This window comes from Pan paniscus, chromosome 5 (assembly GCF_029289425.2).
Source record: "Pan paniscus chromosome 5, NHGRI_mPanPan1-v2.0_pri, whole genome shotgun sequence".
Taxonomy (NCBI): domain Eukaryota; kingdom Metazoa; phylum Chordata; class Mammalia; order Primates; family Hominidae; genus Pan; species Pan paniscus.
Genome location: NC_073254.2, coordinates 34,370,840 through 34,388,029, shown reverse-complemented (window position 1 = coordinate 34,388,029; position 17,190 = coordinate 34,370,840). Strand labels below are relative to the sequence as shown.

Below are 17,190 nucleotides of genomic sequence, written 5' to 3'. Positions count from 1 at the left end.
ATGAATGTGAGCAGAGGAGATATGCATAATACATGTGTCCACTGTTCCTTGCTGCCCTATTTAAATATAGTGTTTCTGATGTCCCATGAGCACAGAACTTCAGTGGACCCAGGATGTATGGTAGATTAGCAAGCCTCAAAGTGAGTGCAAAGCAAGATGTTGAGTCTGTGAGTTAGTATGCTGCTGCTGACAGGCCTGAGAAGCCACACTGCCTGTTCCAATAACGACTTTCAAAGGCAGGAACAAGGCAATGCATTCTAAGAACGATGACCTCCGAGGAACCCCATCATGTCCTTTCTACTCCTGTTACTTTCTTGTATTAGCCAAACTACCTACAGTAAAAATGATGACATGGAATGGGACAGGTAGTAAGACTCAGAGTTTCTTTTCTGTCCTAATTTATTCTTCAGTAAGGAATGTAGAGTGTTAGTAGAATATGTATCTATTAAGAAGTGAGATAAAAATAGGCTGGCCATAGTGGCTCACTCCTGTAATCCCAGCATTTTGGGAGGCCAAGGTGGGTGGATCACATGAGGCCAGGAGTTTGAGACCAGCGTGGTCAACATGGTGAAACCCTGTCTACTAAAAATTACAAAAATTAGCCAGGCATGGTGGCACACACCTGTGATCCCAGCTACTTGGGAGGCTGAGGCATGAGAATCGCTCAAACCCAGGAGGTAAAGGTTGCAGTGAGCCGAGATCATGCCACTGCACTCCAGCCTGAGCCACAGGGTGAGATTCTGTCTTTAAAAAAAGGAAATGAAAGTAAGATAAAAATGACTGAGTTTTTACTTATTTATTTTTTTGTGCAGCATTTCCATTTTTCTGGTAAGAATGAAACTTATATTCAAGTACACACTATGAAATACAAATTGTGTAATTTCAGTCGTCCTGTTTAAGTATTAAATGTGCTTATATTTGCATTTAAAACTGGCATTGCACAACATAAAGATGAACACTGAAAAATTCATGCTAATTATTTAAATTTTTAATCTTTTTAAACTTAGAATAACTTTAAATAGTAAAAACAAAACACTATGACAATTCAAGAAAGAGACTGCAGAAGAAAATAAAAAGTTATATATTTTAGTAACATTAGTGCCATTTCCCCTGCTTTTGGAACAAGGGGTCCACATTTCCATTTTGTGCTGGGCCTTGCAATGTATGTAGCTGGCCCTGGTAGGATGCCTTGCTTCTCTCTACTGAGAGAAGTCAGGGGCCAGGCTTATACCCCAGTGAGAAAGAGTGGTGGATTCTATTCTGGAGGCATTAAACAGCCCCAGAAAAAACAAAAACAAAACAAAAACAAAAAACTTCCATGGACTTAGGAGTTCACCAAGAAGCAGTAGACTTCCCCATTCACTCTAGAGAGAATCCAGGGCATGTGCCCGCTCATGTGCACGGGATTTCCCACTGGTTTTAGGCCATCACTCTATGAATGTCTGATAGTTCTCAGATGGCTAATAACTTGCAAATATCAGAGAAAATCTTTCAAATGGAAAGAGAGCCACCAGATAAACATCAAATCCCCAAGGAAAAAAGGGGGCATGAAGAGATTATCTGATATGATACAGCATGTGGAAAAAGACACAGAAATTATCAGAAATTATTGTACAATCAAACATTGGGAAAATATCAACGACTGGTATACAGAAAACTACCAGCAACTCTAAAAAGGTGAGACAAAAATTGATGGCACAAAAAGAAGATAATCAGAATGCACTACATGCCTTTATATAAACCTTATAAAGTGGACATAATATGTTGGTTTAAATAAAGTGGTTATGTAACTATTTGGAGGATTGGGTGAAGGAACGTACAGAAGGGATAGAGAGGCTAAATCCTCATCTAACCTTTAGAGGAAGTCAATTATTAATGTCTAATATTGGTGAATCAAAGACTAGTAGTGTAAGTATGTTATTTTGGAACATGGAGATAAATTCCAGGAGAAATAGATAAAGAAGTTAAAAATGCCTAGGGAGCACGGTTGGAGGATGAGAGGGACTGACAGCAGAAGCAGGGGATAGTTGCTTTTCCTCCTAACTCTTCTACTTGATTTGTCAACTCCATACATGTGTTGTACTGATAAACATTTATAGTAAAAGAAAATAAAAAGAAAAACTACTGATTGTCTCACAGAATTTCCAGGAAGCCTGGATAACCATGCTTGGTAGTTGGGCAGGAGCAAATGAAGTGTCCTGATGAGGACAGTACTGCTACCCTAGGTGGCACTGCCTTTGCCACTGCAGTGGTCACTGGATGTTAATGGCGGTGCACATTCTCCACCATCTCTGTGTCTTTTCATCATGGCCACCAGGTTAAATGTCTTGGGTGGTAGCATATGATTGGCTGAGGTTAGGTCATATGTCCATGAACCTTGGCCAGTTTGGCAGAGGTCACAGAAAAATGGCCTTTTAGGCTTCTAAAAGGGGAGATGAGCTCTGCCTTCTGTAAAGATTCATATAGTAGAAGCTGCCTTGATTTTAGGAAGGGGATTCAGACACTGGGCAGCTGAAAATAACATCAAATGCACATTAGGGTCACTTTCTGGTGAAAGTGCAGATCACTTGCAAAAATTTGATTTTTTTCTCTTCTGTCAGGCACTTTTTGGGGAAATTTAAATCTTTTGAGGACTGGAATATAGCAGAGGGTACATGACTATCTCTCTTTCTCTCTCTTTCTTTCTCTCTCCGTCTATCACCTTTCTATCCAATCTGTTTAACATTAAGTCCAAGGAGTACAATTAATAAAACAATGATATGACACAGCAGATACTCTGGAAAAGTGTGTGTGTGTGTCCAATGTAGTGATCAGAAACACAACTTCCCAAGGAAACCAGAAACTCTCTACAAAGCAAAAATTCACCAGCAAGCAAGCCAGCAAGCAAGCAGACCACAATACCCACAGGAGAAAAAGATATAATTCTCCCCTCCCAGAAAAATGCCCTGTTCTGTTTTCCCCTTCATTAAGACTCTGACGAGTGAACAGCACCCTTCTGAATAATTTCGGGAACTTAGTGTAATGTTCACTACAGAGAACTTCAGGTTGCATCAAGGAACATATATACACAGAAGTCAACTCAAGAAGATCTGTCATTTCTTCAACCAGCACACAGTTGGGGGCTTCATGAAAAAGGACAATTTTAACTTCTATATGCTTTTCATTGATTTGGTGTATTAAACATAATTTCCTATTTACTTTTATTCTGGTGATTTGGGGCTTTCAATTAGAAACTAGGCAAGCTGACAAACACATTTGTTGCATATTTTATGTATTCCCAAAAGGTTTGCCATTGTGAAGAGCCAGGTTTTGGGGAGCAAAGAAATAAATATGCTAGTGAAGTCAGCTTTCCACAAAAACAACCTGAGGGACGTGCTTCAGTGGCTAGCCCTGATTGTTTGAGACAATGAATGTGTATTACATATTCTTAAGTATTTACAGCATATATGTATATATGCAAATGCACACAGGCAATATTTTGAATTTGAGCAGGTAAAAAATTTTCATCTCTCTAGCTCTGATTCTCTAAGCTGCTACATTTGTTTTGCTGTAGAATTTTCAATAAACACATCTGAGAATACTCTTCCACCTGGATTCAAAGTAATTTGCATTTCCTCTAGTGTGAAACCAATTCACCGCAGGTATAGGCCTAAGAAATTATAAATATCAGATATAATTTTTGTAATTGCATTTCTTGTCTGAAAGTGGTATTCATAGAAAATGTAACTTTAGGTGAGCATAGCAAGAGTGTGTGTTTGCCAGCAAAAGAAACTATCATCAGAGTGAACAGGCAACCTACAGAATGGGAGAAAGTTTTTGCAATCTATCCATCTGACAAAGGGCTAATATCCTGAATCCACAAAGAACTTAAACAAATTTACAAGAAAAAAACAACCCCATCAAAAAGTGGGTGAAGTATATGAACAGACACTTTTCAAAAGAAGACATTTATGCGGACAACAAACATATGAAAAAAAGCTCATCATCACTGGTCATTAGAGAAATGCAAATCAAAACCACAATGAGATACCATCTCATGCCAGTTAGAATGGCGATCATTAAAAAGTCAGGAAATAACAGATACTGGAGAGGATGTGTAGAAATAGGAATGCTTTTACACTGTTGGTGGGAGTGTAAATTAGTTCAACCATTGTGGAAGACAGTGTGGCAATTCCTCAAGGATCTAGAACCAGAAATATCATTTGACCCAATAATCCCATTACTGAGTATATACCCAAAGGACTATAAATCATTCTACTATGAAGACACATGCACATGTATGTTTATTGTAGCACTATTCACAATAGCAAAGACTTGGAACCAACCCAAATGCCCATCAATGTTAGAGTGGATAAAGAAAATGTGGCTCATATACACATGGAATACTATGCAGCCATAAAAAAGAATGAGTTCATGTCCTTTGCAGAGACATGGATGAAGCTGGAAACCATCATTCTCAGCAAACTAACCAGGAACAGAAAACCAAACACCGCATGTTCTCACTCATAAGTGGGAGTTGAACAATGAGAACATACGGGCACAGGGAGGGGAACAGCACACACCGGGGCCTGTCAGGGGTTGGGGGCAAAGGGAGGGATAGCATTAGGAGAAATACCTAATGTAGATGATGGGTTGATGGGTGCAGCAAACCACCATGGCACGTGTATACCTATGTAACAAACCTGCACGTTCTGCACGTGCATCCCAGAACTTAAAGTATAATAATAATAATAAAAAAGAGTGTCTTTGCATGAGGAACAACACCCTTGCAGTATTTGTAGATGGTGAACTCTGATCAGGTTAAAAAATCAGCCTAATCTCTACATTTAATGAAGTTGGTGAAGAGAAAAAGTCATTAATTCAATTTTTTAAAGAAATACTTTCATGCTGGTCAGAGAGGAAACGAAGACATAAACAGGTGGCCATGATATTTGGGAAAAAGAAGCACTGATTTTAAACTGCAATTTGGAATGAAGAGCAGAATGTTGATACTAGCAGCGTCTGGCAGGCAGCTTAGTGGCATATTTAGCCTTTCTAGAATCAGGCTTCATACCAACCTGCTGAGGTTTATTTCCATAATTGAAAATCTGATGGAGATGTGGGAAGTAGTATGTACATAGTTATAACCCTAAGCTGGCCCCAGACAGTTCTTGACCATCCACTATATTAGAGTCCTGTACTGTCTTCAGGTGGTTTGGGGCTGAAGTAGGGGTTCATGTATGGGAAGAAAGACAGGAAGATGCATTATTAATTTGAAAGAAGTAAGAGGTACTTCTTACCTATAAACAATTTAAATAGAAGCTTACTGGGAAGGAAAGCTCCTAATAAATCAAGTAATCCTATTGGCTCTACTGTTACTCGAATCTTAATCTGCTTACGTTATGTACTTTGGTCTAAATTCTATTCCATGGGTCTATACAGAAAAATCTAATCTTCCTCCCCTTGACAGACCTATACACTTTTTTTTTTTTTTTTTTTTGAAGAGACAGGGTCTTTCTCTGTCCCTCAAACTGGTGTGCAGCCCATACACTTTTGAAGGCAGACAACTATGTTGTGTTCTGCAATCATTTGTTTTGAAGAGTAGGCTGGGCACGGTGGTTCACACCTGTAATCCCAGCACTTTGGGAGGCCAAGGCCAGTGGATCACCTGAGGTCAGGAGTTCGAGACCAGCCTGGCCAACATGGTGAAAACCCCATCTCTACTAAAAATACAAAAATTAGCTGGGCATGGTAGGGGGTGCCTGTAATCCCAGCTACTCAGGAGGCTGAGGCAGGAGAATCACTTGAACCCAGGAGGCAGAGGTTGCAGTGAGCCAAGATCGCACCATTGCACACCAGCCTGGGCAACAAGAGCGAAACTCTGTCTTGAAAAAAAAAAAGAGTAGATATCCTCATTTCCTTCCTCATGATGGAATTTTCATGTTTCATCAGCCTGTTAGTCTTCTCTGAATGTATTCATGTATCGAATATTTATTATATATTAACTGTATCCCAGGCATGCCTAGAGCTACAGTACAGAAATAAGTAAGATATATTCCCTTCTATAAAAGAATTTTGGGGCTAGTAAGTTAGTGAGACAAATAAAAAAAGTATATACCATGATGAAGTGCTATAATAGAGCTATGCCTAGAGTATTATGAGAGGGTCACTTGTCTTTGTTGGGCAGAAATAAGCAAAAGTTTCAGGTAGGGTTTGACTGGCACAAAGCACAGAGGATCTCCTATACTGTAGAATTTAAAAAATCTCATCTGTAACTATACCTATGTGCCCCTTTTTATACCTGATGTTATTTATGACTTTGATGTCTTTTTTATATCATACTTCTCAAAACTGCCTATTTTATTGCTTCTTTTTAATTAATATCCATTTTTATTCTTATAGTTTCCTTCTACTTTTAAAAAATTTTACTTTTTTTTTCTAGATTTTTGAGTTTATTAATCTTCATTCTTCTTGATCTCTAGTAGTTTCTTTTGAGTCTATATATTTCCTCTGGGTACTGCTGTGGCCACACTCCAGAGGATTGGGTGTATGACGTTACGTGGCTGCTTAATTATAAAGAATTTGTAAAGTTAGGTTTGAGTAGCTCCAGGATTCTCCGAATGACTCTCCTTGGATCCTGTGATGCAATATACCCTTCACCAGATCCCAATGTTCCTGCTAAGAGGACACATGGAGTAATCACCCCTGCAGAGGGTTCTCCTCCTTTCAGCATCCCCTTGACCTCAACAGCCATTTTCAAAGGAGCAGCACCATCCTCTTTAATTAGGGCCAGCAATGAGGGGAGCTGGCAAATGGGTATGTTTTTCTTAGCTATGTTGCCAACATGAGAAATTTCAGTTCTGGAGAAAGACCCCCTTGCCAGCACAACTAGTTAAGACAAGAATATGATTGCATCTAGATTTCATCAGAATACGATGAGGTGCATCATTAAGCCAGGCAGAGGGAGGCGGACTTGCGTAAATCTACTCTCCTACTCATTCAAAGCAGTAAATTGCAGAGTGTGCACAGGTGATCCCCATAAAGCTATGTTTCAGGCAGATGCCTGCTGGGCTGGCACTTAAGCAAATGCTGTAACCCATTTGTTACTCTGTCTCTGTTCCCTTTCCTTCTTAAAAGCACTTTCTTTTATCAACCTTCCTTCAGGGGATAGTGGTTTCAGGTTCTCCTTATCCTCTCCTCTGTGAAAATTTACCCTTAAGAAAAGATCTAGAGACTTCAACATATATAAATGACTGATACTTAATATAGTGCCTCACCCAGGCCAACACTCATTTTAAAGGGAACACAAAGCCTGCATTGAAGGAAATCAGTGTGTATGTCTAGAATTTTCATCAGTAGTAGTATGAAGGGCTATTTGGGGGGGCAGTAGGAGATGCGGACTCCAGTACTGATCGATGGGGGCTTGGCTAGTACCTGAAATGATTGACGAGGGCTGCATGTATGCAGAGCTGGAGTTCTCAACCCGGGGAAATTTGTCTCCAACTCCCAAAAAGAGAACATTTGGCAATGCCTGGAGATATTTTGGAACAACTAGGGGTGGAGGGTGCTACTGGTATCTAGTAGGCAGAGACCAGGAATGCTGCTAAACATCCTGCAATGTACAGGACAGCCCCCACAGCAAAGAATAGGCCGGCCCCAAATGCCAACGGTGCTGAGGCTGAGAGACCCTGGTGTAGAATGATAGATATTTGACAAACAACACTGGCCCCCATGTTGGAAAGACAGCAGGGAGAGCTTTTGTGGGCCAGCTGGAGACCACCTTCCCTGATTCGAGGCACTCCCACTGCCCAGGACATAGAGGGATTATCCCACGGTGTAGTACAGCCAGATCTTCTGACTTCTTTGGAGAATTCAAAAATCCAGGTTTTTATGTGACATCTCTAGATGTTAAAACACCAGCAATGAATCCAAATAAACAAAGTTGAGAGAGCCACACACACTTGGCCAAGGGCTGGACTTAGCTTGCTGGCGGCTGACATGACAAGTTGTGACCAGATCGTCCTGGCCTATCAAGGTGACTGTGGGTTATAAATCCAGGGCTACAAGCTACCAGGGCAAGGTTCTGGTGGTCAGTCTTTCTGTCTGCAAAGACCAGGACTGTCCCACTGAGGCACAAGCCAAGGAGAGGTCTGTTTTAGCTGCGTGGAAAATAAAAAGTATAGATTGCTCTGAAAACTGTTCTAGCACTATTTAACAGAGTTTACCAATGCAATTTTAGCTTTTCCTCTTGTAAAAATTTCTTTCTTGGGCTCAATAGGCACATTTCAGATTCTGGAGTTTTCTCTTACTAATTCCAGTATCTACCAGACAGGGTTGGTTGTTGAAGAGATCAAATAAGATAATATATGTGAAAGTTCATAGTGTAGAGTTGTCTGCTGTGAAAAGAAGTGTTAGTTGACTCTGAATACAAAGATAAAACTCCACTCTCTGAATGGGACCGTAGGCATTTTTTTGAACTGGATAGACTCAGTGGCCGGCTCCTGGGATAATGAGCTGAGTTCACTTGCTTGAATTTGGAGGGTAAACACATGTTCTTTGTGTCTGGGAGGTATGCTTGGGATTTCCTTTGTCTCTCCCTGCTTTGGGGAAAAGCAAATTTGGCATGGCTGTTGAATGCTTGCCTCCCCCACACTTTTTTTTTTTTTTCAGTATGGAAGCTTTGTAAATTTTCCTTGTTAAAAACAAGCACCATCTTCATACCTGCTGAAACCTAATTCTCATCCAGAGGGATGTGAGGAATAAAGGGGGCAGTGATACCAACAGCGGGCGTAGGCAGCCCATCCATCCCACGCAGGTACGCTGGCGTGGCTACATCGACCCGGGAGGGAGGCCGTTTGTAAAGAACCCTTTTTATTGTGACTCTCGCCTCCCTCAGCTCATCCTGAGCCATGAGAAGAGCGTTGTCAATGAGACAGGCCAATTTTACCCATCTTACACAATAGTGCATTACAGACTTTCCAAGAAGACACCATTCAGGGTGAATCACCAAATTCAGGATGAAAAGGTTTTGATTTGCAAAAGCGCTCAAGCATTTCTCTTTAGAGCTGGAGATGGCAGGGAAGGAACCGACGTGCATGCAGCTGCATCACCTTTGGGCCAGGTGTGCTGGCAAGCTCTCCACGCTAGAGCAGGGCAAAGGCACCTAGCATTCACAGGCGCCTTTGTCCCACCGTGGGTGCTGGGACTCGTGAATGCCCTATTTAAGGCAGAAAAGAATAAGAAGGTGCCAGTGATGGTGGGGTATTGAAGTGCGAGGAATCGAGTCAAAGCATGAACTGCATGCAGGTTAACAGCAACTGAAATTAATGTTAAAATTTTTAGGTCCTTAAATAGATTCATCAACACAGGTAGGAGATGATGAGAGAAAATACTAGATTAAGAGTTGTGTCATTTAGGATGATTTCAGCTACTAGTCACTGAATATCTATCTAAAGTGAATTAAACCCTTCTTACTCAGAGTTCGGGCTCAGAACTGGCAGTGTCACCTTCACCTGGGAGCTTGTCAGAACTGTAGAATCCCTAGACCCAGCCCAGGGCCTCCTATAATACATCAGAATCTGCATTTTAATCAGACACACAGGTTATTTGAAGTCACATTACAGTTTGAGAAACAACCATGAAAAAGGACTATTTTAAATCTCAGATAACAAGTAGACAAGTTAACTAATCAGAGTCAGTTAACTCAGCAACTCAACAATGTCAAGAAGGGCCTGGGTGTTTTCCATTTTTCTGCTTTGCTGTGTTTGATGTCTTTACTTCCATATTCAGGTTTATGGTCCCGTGATCACAAGATGGCTGCAGAAGCTCTGAGCATCACCTCATATAGCTCAACAAAGGGGTAGGAAAAAGGAGCTTCCTCTCAAATATGCATTTTTAACAGCAAACCAATCCTAAACCAGCCATTGGCAAGGGGATTAAAATAATGCTGATTTGCTAAGGCCAACAAACCTTTAACCCCTGGGACCAGGTGGGGCTTGGCCTCCTTTGAAGCTCGTGGCAATTAAATATATGAACAAAATGGACTTCTGTAACTTGAAAGAAATAGGAATGAGGAGGGAAGTTAGCTGGTAGGAAAAGCAGCACTGTGTGGTGCAGGAATTTTTTTGAGGCTGGTTTCATATATTATGGGACATCAGGAATTTCCTCTAGAACATTTGTTAGAGAGTTAACAAAGAAATCAGCTTTTGATTTGATTCTGTGATGACTGACCCAAGGGCTATTATCCTAGGACATACATAGATGGGTAGTTTGTGTTACAGGAAATTCTTTTTTTTTTTTTTTTGTAGACGGAGTTTCACTCTTGTCGCCTAGGCTGGAGTGCAGTGGCGTGATCTCGGCTGACTGCAATCTCCGCCTCCTGGGTTCAAGTGATTCTCTTGACTCAGCCTCCCGAGTAGCTGGGATTACAGGCACCTGCCCCCACGCCCAGCTAATTTTCGTCTTTTTAGTAGAGATGGGGTTTCACCATGTTGGCCAGGCTGGTCTCCAACTCCTGACCTCAGGTGATCCACCTGCCTGGGCCTCCCAAAGTGCTGGGATTACAGGCTGGAGCCACTGCGCCCAGCCTGGAAATTCTTAATGATAGAATAATGCAGTTACATAATGTTCGAATGAGAAGGCTAGAAGGAACTTTTTACACTACTTAGAATGGTGCCCTTATTCTGTAGATGAGGGAGAAGTCCAGGTGATTTATGCACTGGTTAGCTGTGTTGGGATTGGAATGTATTGCCCTTTCATATGCTACCATCTTGATGGGAGGTAGTTCAACCTTTTCAATTTGAAATCTGTATTTCGAAGACCTACATAATGTTACCTCTCTGGGAAACATGAATAATTATGTAGAGCAAATCACACAGAGGTCATTTTAAGGCCATCTAAGAGAAATAGGATTCTGTTAAACAGGTCATAGGATCCCAGATGCCCCTGAATCATGAGACATAGAGAGCTAGAGAGTAAGGCTATGCTTGACGCAGTCTGTAGGCTCTTGGCAAGTGTTTGCAGAGTAATTACTGGACTGGATAAATAAGTATAAATACGTCTTTTTCAAAAGAGAATTCTCATGCGACTCACCTTCACTGTTGACGTTCCTATATGGTGTATGTTGTTTTTAATTGAATTATTCTGAATAAGTGGGGTAGGACCAATGGATTCCAGAGTATGTATTTTCTCTTTCATACTCTTATTTCTAAGGGTCTAAAAGAAGAAAAACAAATACAATGTTAGACGGCATTAAAGAATGTACAATAGTCCCCCACCCCTTATCCACAGGGGATATACTTCGAGACCCTCAGTGGATGCCTGAAACTGCAGATAGCACCGAACCCGATGGCCATCAATCGGAACGTGTTTCTGTTCATGTCTTCCACCCGCACATTTAATGCCTTTTCATCTTAATTAAGCACTTATGCACTGTGGCCGTAACTTTCGCAGTTTGAGGTGCAACCACAGAACTAGTATAAAGTTCTTTTTCCTTCTTCACAATTTCATGGATAAACGATTTTTATCGTAGACTTTAGCAACCTCAGTATATATATTTTTTCCTTATTAAGTTGAGAACTTTCATCTTTTCACTTAAAGGATGCACTTTTCTTTGGCATAGCCAGATTGCCAGCATCACTACTCTCATGCTTTGGGGCCATTACTAAGTAAAATGTGGGTTAGTTGAACACAAGCACTGTGAAATGGCGACAGCCGATCTGCTCATCGAGATGGTTTCTATGTGATTCATGGGCAGGGAGTGCATACAGTGTGGATATGCTGGAGAAAAGGATGATTCACGTCCCAAGCAGGATGGAGCAGGATGGTGTAAGGTTTCATCACACTACTCAGAACGGTGTGCAGTTTAACACTTATGAATTGTTTATTTCTGGAATTTTCCATTTAATATTTCCAGATGACAGTTGGGCCAGGGTAACTGAAACTGCAGAAGGCAAAACCATGGATGGTGCAGGGGGTTGTGGGGGTGGTGGGGGACTGTGGGGGGAGTGGCAGGACTACTGTATCATGTTTAGGGTCAAGGGAGACAGTCTTCACGGTACCCTTTGGGCTGATTCTGACTACTTTAGAATTGTTTTTTATCAGTTTCTAGCAATATAATTTAAGGAGGACATTGATTAAGTGTTCACTGATGACAATGACGATAAAAATATTAGAGCCAAATATCAGCCACTTTAAATGTTTTTCATTAAATCTTACAAAAACTTTAAATGTTTTTCATTAAATCTTACAAAACCCTTGTGAGATAGACATCTCAAAGATAAAAAAAAACAGAAGCTCAGATAAATGTATTAATCTAAGGACAGCTACTAAACAGTGGAGCTGAGATTTGAACTCAGGGCTGTCTGACACCTAAACACCATCAAAGCAGCTAATGTAGTTAAGCATTAGTTAAATTCTAGGCATTGTTCTAAGTGCATTATTTCATTAACCCTAACAAAAATCCTTTTTCTGAGGATTGGAAATACCTGTTATTTCCTTTTACAGGTAATGAAGCTGATGCTTAGGAGAGGTTCAGTAATCCACCCATGTCTCTCTGACCCAGGTCTGACCACCATACTATTGCCTGCAGATGAAGAGGAGCAACATATTGTATCCTGTGTTGCTCAAGAGAGCAGAATTAGGACTTAGAATAGCCTTCTAAGAATTGCTCTGTGCCACCAAATGGGTGGCAGACTTCTAGACAAGTTTTCTAAACTTGTCAGCCTCAACTACAAGTCAGCTGGTGAGAGAAAACAAACATTGCTATCCAGGGGCTTTTGCTTGTCAGCCTCAACTACAAGTGAGCTGGTGAGAGAAAACAAACATCACTATCCAGGGGCTTTTGCTGGACTTACTGAATGTAACAGAGATCGGATTGGATTGTCTCTAATGTCTGTTTCACGAATAGAGTTCTGTAAATAGTCTGTCTTTTCTGAGGCCATTGTATTTTCAGTATTAGGTCATTTCATTGACTGAAAGTGTGTATTCTGTAAAGAGAGAAAGGGATAGGGAGAGAAAGGAGACTGTTACTTTTATCTTCATGTCCTTTGCTCTCCCACATGCATACTCCACCTCTAGCTCTTACACTCAAACATCTACACTTGCAGCTTACTGTAGATGCCACTGTCCTTTTCCACATTTGCACAAGTAGGTTTCTCACTCCCAACCCTTATTTTGAAAATAAGGTGTTTCTACATCTTTCATTTTATTTTTAAAAATAAAAGTTGGACCACTGTTTAGATATATTAATCACTTTTCCCAAAACTCATGTTTGGTCATCTAAAAGCCTGTGTCTAAAAGTTGTGAGGAATAGTTGAAGCTTTCATCAATGTAAAGCTTGGGTAATACTCTACTGCCAAAAGTAGTTAATTAATTTCTGCAGAGTTAAGGTAGTAGAAATGGGAGCTCTCATCTGTTTTGAGAAATGTGTACAAAATTAATGTTTTCCCAGAGAAGCATTTTCCAATGTCTCCATCTAATTTGGCTCCATTCTGAAGAGAAGCACAATGATGCTTCAGCAACTTGAAATTTTACTAAGTGAACTAACTAATCCTGCCTTTGAAACAGTGGACTGGGGCTCAAAAGACAAGCTTCTTAGACTAATACTGGGCACTTTCTCTTTCCTCACTCTCTCTTTATTCCCTTTTCTTTCTCCTTCTCTTGTTCCATCTTTTCACTTTGGAAACTATTAGGTTTCAAAAATGCATCTGTAGCTGTTTATTTTACATGTGTCTGATTTTATGAGTTTATGGGCTCCTGAAAATTAAATTAATTTTAAATGAGCTTTAATTACTAATGCTTTGGGCCATCGCCTTTAACAAAGTCAACATAACAATCAGGGTTACCTTAGTTTGTCTCTTTGAAGAATGTAGTCATTCATTTGGGCTCTTATTGAACAGAGCAGCTTTCTAACTGGAAAAACAAATAAATAAAATAAAACCACTGCTATATTTGAATGCCTGAATTTATTTCTTTTCCAGAAATAGCCACCTTTGATTTAAGAAACAGGATTTTAAGTGTGCATTAAAGGATTCTTTTTGTTAATAATATCTTGTTATTTTTCAGAAGAGGAGAGGATCCTATTCATAATATGCTATGCAAATACAGAGGCAGAGGTTGAATCATGACCTGAAGGTCTGAATTCTGTTCTTAGCTTGGTGCAGAGTGCTTTGTATGTAACATTAGTGAAATCGGCTTACTTCTCAATACAGTGCCCCCTTGCAAATTAAGGGTAATCAACTCCTAGTTCAAAAGTGAAGGGATAATGAGATAATGTTCAAAATGGCTTTTAAGTTTCTACCTATAGAGGCTGAAGGTGAAAAAAAGAACATTGCAATGTCTGTGGATATCCCCCCTCCCAGGAGGGAAGGCTACTCATGTTGTTCCCCATGGAATGTTCTCTTCAATCAGGGGCCATCACTTGAGTGGTTTGATAATAATAAGCTTAGATTGACTGCAGATAAAAATGGGAAAGGTTGATTAAGTCATTTACTCCCTTGGCAATTTTGCAAACCAAGCGATTCTTATAAGCATCAGTTTTAAACTGTGCAATACAGGGACCCGACAAATAACCAACGTTCTTGATTCCACATATTGCAGGATTTCAGCTATTTCTCCCCAAAATTAATATCAAATTTCCATTATCTAAATATACCCTGTTATTATCCGTGATTCCCAAGTGGTTTCTATCTCTTTTATCTCTCTCAGTTGAAAATGTGCTAAAATACCCAAGTAATGAAAACACCCATGGTTGCCAGTTGGTTAGTTCTTTTAATCAGTTAAACTGATGGTATATAGTATCACAGAAATACAAATCTTTCTAAGCAGAATATTACATCTACACTCCCATCTTCACTTCATGTCCAGGCATATTAGACTAGAAGATAATTAGTATAGAAGACATATTAGTATAGAAAAGAAAAACAGTGATTTAAAATAAAAAAAAAAACTTCAACTATAAACATTCTAAGACAAGTTCAGAAAGAAAAAAGTAATTCTTCTAGATTCTCTCTCAAATTTACTTCACACTTATATTTAAAGCGGCTCCCAATGATAATGTTTCAGTCACACCGTATATCTAAATGTGCAAAGCCAAGTAATGTACAAGTTTTTATTTATTAATAAGAATAACATGTTGCATTTGTCTAATACCTTACAGTTTCCAAAATGCTTAAACTTACTCTTTTTTTTTTTTTTTTTTTTTTACAATATCTGCTTATTTTTTCTCAAAAGGTTTTTAAAATAAGTTATCTATGTAATTGCCTCACCTATAGTGGAAGTCATCTCTTATTTATTCATTACTTATTGGGTTCATGACTATTTGAAAATTTTAAAAGTAGACGATGTCTAAGAATACCTCAGAAGCTGATTCCATGTTATGTATAAATACTGCCATAAGCAGACACATGTATACATGCACACACACTTACATACACTCAGCTTCTTCTTTGTCTTGGCTGGTATTCCTAGAAAGAAATTACTTTTCTTTCAAATTCGCCTTGATAACTCACATTATATGTGATTTCTTTCAGCAGTTGCTTACCATTGAGGACTTTTCTATAAAGGCAAAGAACCTGGATAGAAGAAAATTGAGTCATAGGAAGGAAAAAAATACTTTGAAGAAGAAAACTTAGTTGGGTACAAGAGGGAAAAGCTAATGGCATCTTTTTTTTTTTTTTCTTGAGACGGAGTCTCACTTTGTCGCTAGGCTGGAGTGCTATGTGGTGTGATCTCAGCTCACTGCAACCTCCATTTCCTGGGTTCAAGCGATTCTCCTGGCTCAGCCACCTGAGTATCTGGGATTACAGGTGGCTGCCACCACAACTGGCTAATTTTTGTATTTTTATAGTAGAGGTGGGGTTTCACCATGTTGGCCAGGCTGGTCTCAAACTCCTGACCTCAGGTGATCCACCCGCCTCGGCCTCCCTAAGTGCTGAGGGATTACAGGCTTGAGCCACTGTACCCGGCCCATCTTTTTAAAGTTATATGGCCACTTCCAAAAACTGTGCTTTCCTCTGTTACATGTAATTTAAGTTCCATGTGGATTCTTAACACTTTAAAATAAAACTATATTTTCTTGTTCTGAATAATGTTATATAGAGATCACCATTTTAAAAAATAAACAATGCCTGATAATTGGTTTTGTGAAGTAAGCAGGCGCAGTGAAATCGACCATAGGGGAACGTCAGAAAGGATGCAAGCGGTGGGGGGGCGGGGGGGGGCTTTACACAGTGAAATAAAGGTGTTTGATTGGGACACAGACATGAGCACCATTTAGACAGTATGCTTGTGATACTAAATCACCAAACTTTATTGATGAAGGGGCATCAAGTTCATCTTTAATTTTTTGCCCACACATCTTAGATAATTGTATACACATAAGGGGTGTCCAGTAAAGATTTCTTCACCAGCATATTTTATCATTGTTGCACCCCTCACTCCTCATTCCAGCCACACTGGACTTTCACCACTTCCCTAAACGTTCAAGGCTTCTTCCTGCATCAAGGCCTCTTCCTGCATCAAGGCCTTTGCAAATGTTGAAACAGTCACCAGCAACAGCACTGACCTAGACGTGGTAGGTCTGCCACAAGGATGAATAATACAGCTGGTTCTGCAGATGTGAGGTGTGACATACTGAATTTTGTGCTATTGGGGCCACTGAAGCGGGACACTAAAACATGCTGTCAAAGGGAGCACAGAGCAATGGGATGGCATAGCATCAAGGAGGGAATCTTAGAAGTAGCCAGGCAGTAAGAGGAAGAAGAGGAGGCATCAAAGGAGACAGAGAAGTGGTCATCGAAATAGGAGTATCGACTTGGAGCAGCATCTTAGGAGACAAAGAGTTGTAAGAAAGCATATACTACCAGTGCTGGAAGGATACTGTGCTAACTAAGCACAGTGCCTGCTACTAGAAAGCACTTCATAGGCCCCGTTTCCCTTCATTTACTCATCCTTTTATTCATTCAACAAATATGCCTGTGTAGCTACTGAGTACTAGGTACTAATAAGATGGAAGTGAACAAGATAGATATTGTTCCTATTCTATCATAAACCTTACAATCTGGAGGAAAGGGAGTGGGGCGAGAAGAGACAATGAAAAAATTAAAATTCACATATAAAATAATATTGGGTGGCAAAAAATGCTATGAAGAGAAACAAGAGGATAGAAAGATCAGATGGTGTTACATTGGGTAGGGTAGCCAGGAGAAACCT

At 40.0% G+C, this 17,190-nt stretch overlaps 1 long non-coding RNA gene across 1 annotated transcript in view; it reads left to right on the top strand.

The window, feature by feature from the left end:
• LOC117980534 (uncharacterized) overlaps positions 1–13,916 on the top strand; it is a 73,203-nt gene extending 59,287 nt beyond the window's left edge. Inside the window, exon 10 of the long non-coding RNA XR_008625568.2 lies at positions 12,484–13,916. This is a non-coding gene — a long non-coding RNA (uncharacterized LOC117980534). The remainder of the gene's footprint in view (positions 1–12,483) is intronic.
• The last annotated feature ends 3,274 nt before the right edge of the window (positions 13,917–17,190 follow it).